Here is a 5,050-nt window from a genome sequence, read left to right as displayed (position 1 = left end):
ATTTTGTAAGAGCTTCAGAGATCACGTGTTTTCAAAATAGTTTCTGGTAACACTTCATACTTGAGCAACGAATGCAATAACTATTTATAAAATGACGTTCAAGAAATTCCCAACTATTCAGTATCCATCATTATCGACTAAGTTTCCATAGACTTAGCCTGCTAAACCAGCCTGATAAGGACGGGTTGAATAGTTAAGAAGATCTCAATTCATTCAAAATTCTAATTATCATTGAGCAACTAATGCTGCAGCAACAATCTGAACCCCGAATTTATTTAGAAACATTGTAATTTCCCGAAACTGAGTGCTAAGGAAAAACTAACTTTAATCCATAATCACATTTTTTTTCTCAAGAAGGAATGCCATTAATGGCGATCAACAATAATTAGACTAGACACTAGTTCACACTTATACCCTGCTAATCAGTCAGGATACAGTGCAGATCTATACCTACCTGTATAGATCCAGTCGGGTCCCCAGGCACTACGGCCCATCTCAAGGCACCGATTATGTTTCGGTCCTTAGGATTAAGTAAAACTTAATCCCCAAAGTATCACTATCCAGCCCGTAGAGTGTTTTGATGTCAAACCATTTTGAAGTCAAAACTTCCCAATTCAGGGTTCGCAAATAACCCGAAAGAATGGGTATTTGCTCACGAGAGCAATCGAATTATAGGAATAAGAATAAATGAACATGCATAATCAGAGTAATTGCAGCGAAATGTAAAACATTTAACTATTCTGAACTTAGAATAGGGCGAATAAATATTTGCAGTATTTAAAAGAAATTCAAGAATACTTGCAGTATTTAAAAGAAAATCAGGAATACTTGCCTCAATAAGCTTTAACCACTATTATCGGTTAACTTTGGTTCGACTTTAATCATCCAGGTTTATCGTCAAACTTCTATCCTATTCTGGATACGTTCCCAACATTCAGATCCTTCCGTTGGAACTTCGCCAATCTCAACATCTAATCGCTAGATCACTCCTAGTCCGATGTCGATACTCGGATTTCCGTCTAGGACTTACTGGTTGAAATACCCTAATTCAGATAATCGCTTAAGCTTAACATCAAATTACTATCCCACTCTACCCATACGATTTCATAACCAAACTCATATTTATATGAAATACACATAGCAATTACGGTTCACCTCTTCAAAACTCGGTTCAGTATTTATTTTTGGAAAATACATATATTCGTCGTTTTGAAAAATAGGGCAATCGATTATTTGTAAATTATTTTATCTCAATTGCACTTAAGTTCATATAATACAACTATATATGGTTATTCGACGTCTCCGATAACTATAGGGTACGTTCCCGTATTTTTCGGAATTAATTTCCCGGAAATCGGGCAACGTCTCCTTTATTTATCGGCCTACCCGTCGAACATCCCGATGCCAAAATCAATCACAATCAACCACAATACAATAAAATTCACAATCCACTTCATCAATCCCATCCACCAATACGAATTTACTTTATTAATTATTATTATTCATTTTCGTTTCAAAATTTATTTTACAACTAATTTTATTTTCATTTATAACTGTAGGACTCAGATAAAAATCATCATCGCCTACCATCGGCTCGCCGAGGCTCATCGCCGACGGCGATAAAATTTACGGGTTCCCTTTATATCGGGCATCCTACGTAAATTCCACCGCTTAATTATATAATTTCCCGCAAGAAATTTATTTTTTTATTTCACGAATATTTATTCATTTATTTCCCTGCAGAAAATCAATTAATAAATTCATACAAACACAAATCAATTCGAATTAACAGGAACCAAATAACAGGAAACAATTGAAACCATCCCGCCACCGACACGCGCAACCACGCGCGGGCGGCCGGAAACACAGGAATCAGGCAAACACAGCGGCAACACAGTACACGCAGCACACACATAAATATATACACACGTGAGTATATATATATATATATATATATATATATATATATAGCAACGAGGAGAACAGAACCGAAACCCACCGGAGAATAAAGCGGCGGCGGCGGAGTTACCACCGAAAAAGAAAGGGCGAAACCAGGAAGAAAACGGGAAAAAGGAAGAGGGAGAGGGAAGAGAGGGAGAGATGATTGAGAGAGATAGAGAGTGAGAGAGATTGAGAGCTGCAAGAGAGATTATTTCGATCGAGAGATATAAGACAGGGGAGAGGCGAGAGACCACAGGGGGGTGGGGGGATTTTGGTTTATAAATTTGTTTTTTGTTTTGTTTGTTTCCTTTATTTTTACTTTACTCCCGCAATTATCCCTGTCTGTACCGTAATTTAAGAATGGACCGAATACTTAATGAGTAAAATAATTCCAAAATTTACGAAAATAATTCCTTTAGAATCCCGAAATAATTAGGAATTAATAAAATCAAATTTGCAAGATTTTTAAATCATTATTATAATGCGCATCAGACCCGTATTTTATAATTAACGAATACACATGCGGTTAAATAAAAACCAGAAATTCTCCGAAATAATTTTAAAATTCTCGAAATATTCCAAACTTAATAAAATAAAATTTTCATAATTTTTGAAGTATTCTGGAATTAAATATTGATTTCACCATTAAATAAAATTAGAAAATTATTTAAAGATAATTAATCAATGAAATATTGATTTTTAAATTTTATAAACTCCTAAAAGTAATAAACAAAATTATAAAATAAAACAAATAATTTTAGGAGCAATTTTAGCATTTATGAGCATAAAAATATAAATATTTAATTAAAATCATTTTAATACAAATTAAATTCATACAGCTCAATAATTGATTATAAAATTAATCCTTGCTTTGAACAAATTACACACAATTAATAATAAAGCAACACACAGTTGACAGAACTATTCCATATTTTATTAATATGTTAATTCGATAATTACATTTACATATCAGATCCGAAAATAGGTTACTTAGCCGCTAAGTAACTAAAAAGATGATACGATTTTAATACCAAATTTGGATAATTATCAAAACAGAGCTTCCTATAAAATACTTTATACGAAATTAAGATAATAATGTCTCGCCTTTTGAGAATATGGATTTTTATCGATATATAAAATGATTTGCGTATCGAAAATTTCACACCGGGACTCGTACAGATCAAACTGTACCCCGGATCGAAAAAGTCAAAACACGGAAAGTGTTCAGAATTATCAGATTAGGTTAGGAAGGAGTTTTCGGAAGAGTTTTGGGTTGTAAAAACGCAAAAACAATTGAAGTGGGACTATTTCTGATTCTAAAAATTAATTTTATAATTATGTAAAATAATCATTATAAATTCTATAAATCCTTATAAAATCATATGGTAATCCAAAAATTACCAGAAAAATACCAAAATTATATATATTTAATTCTGGATAATTAAAAATTAAAATATCTACATTTTTATCAGAAATAAACATCCAAATATTAATATCAATTATCAAATAATTCACCAAAATTCACATAAAAATCACATATTAATTATTTATTGATAAAGACAAATACATAATATTTCCCAGGCGTTACAAAGGTTAAGAACGAAATGGCTATTGAATGAAGTAGTAATGAAGTTAAAATCCCATGTTTGTCATATATATTAATTCAACCTCAATTCTCTTAGTTAATGTTATTTAGTATAATCTCTTAGTTTAATAAAAACTCAATTTATTATATGTCTTAACATTGAGCGATAACCATACATTGTTGCATAGGTGCATAAATTGAACTTAACCTAAACCAGTCTCTGTGGGAACGAATCTGATTTATATCTTATACTACTTGCGAACGCGTATACTTGCGTGAATATTAGCGCGTGTTTTCGCCCTAACAAGTTTTTGGCGCCGCTGCCGGGGACTCGGTGTTAAAATTTTAGTTTATGTGCTTGTCATCAGTGGTCGTGAAAGTTCACTGACTCGGAATCTTTTACTCTCACGGTTTATTTGTTTGTGTTTCAGATACTCAGTACAATGGGAGATCCAGCAGTACGAACGAAAGCCTTGATGGATTTTTTTCAACCCAAGATCAATGACATTCAATCTAGCATTGTCAGGCCAGCTATCACAGCTAATACCTTTGAGATCAAGCCTGGAATAATTCAATGGGTGCAGAATTCAATCCAGTTTGGGGGTTCTTTAACGGAAGATCCCGATATGCACATTAGGGATTTCATTGAGATCTGCGACACCTTCAAGTTCAACAGTGTTTCTGAAGATGTTGTGAAGCTGAGACTATTTCCATTATCTCTGAGGGACAAGGCTAAGAGCTAGTTACACTTTCTACCAGCTGGTTCAATTACTACTTGGAAGGATCTTGCTTAGAAATTTCTTACTAAATTCTTTCCTATAGCGAAGACAACTGCAATGAGGAATGCTCTTACTCAATTTGTGCAGCAAACGGGAGAATCGCTATGTGAAGCTTGAGAGCGCTACAAGGAGATGCTTAGGAAGTGTCCTCATCATGGAATGCCTTATTGGATGATCATCAATTGTTTTTACAATGGGTTGGGAGCACAGTCCAGACCCATGCTCGATGTAGCAGCAGGCGGAGCATATGGGCGAAGAGCTATGAGGAAGCTTATGATCTAATTGAACTGATGGCTGCTATTGAATATCAGTATCCAACCCAGAGATGTCCACAGGGCAAGGTAGAAGGAGTTCTTGAAGTGGATACAGCTACGGCTATCACTGCTCAACTAAAGGCGTTGTCTATGAAGATCGATTCTCTGGATAACTATGGTGTTAAGCAGATAATTAGTGTTTGTGAGCTGTGTGCAGGTCCACATGTGACGGAGCAATGCGATATATCTAGTGACTCAACTCAGTTTGTGAGCAACTTTCAGAGATCGCAACAACCAGTTCCAGACACTTATCATCCTGACAACTGGAATCATCCTAACTTCAGCTGGAGCAACAATCAGAATGCGAGGCAACAACCGTTCTAGCAGTTTGGAAATAAGCTATTCAACCCTCCTGATTTTTAACAACAAATTACACCAAAACAACAAACTCGTGGTGCATGTCTATCTTCGAATGAAAAATCTAAATTGGA

At 34.6% G+C, this 5,050-nt stretch overlaps 1 non-coding gene across 1 annotated transcript; it reads right to left on the bottom strand.

Moving 5' to 3' along the window:
• Positions 1-4,359: 4,359 nt before the first annotated feature.
• On the bottom strand, positions 4,360-4,466 carry LOC141687619 (small nucleolar RNA R71). The gene has a single exon (XR_012561109.1). It is a non-coding gene; the product is annotated as a small nucleolar RNA R71 (small nucleolar RNA).
• Positions 4,467-5,050: the final 584 nt, after the last annotated feature.

Source organism: Apium graveolens, chromosome 9 (assembly GCF_009905375.1).
Source record: "Apium graveolens cultivar Ventura chromosome 9, ASM990537v1, whole genome shotgun sequence".
Lineage (NCBI taxonomy): Eukaryota > Viridiplantae > Streptophyta > Magnoliopsida > Apiales > Apiaceae > Apium > Apium graveolens.
Note: the sequence above shows the minus strand (reverse complement) of the source record. Positions and strands in the feature narration are given on the sequence as shown.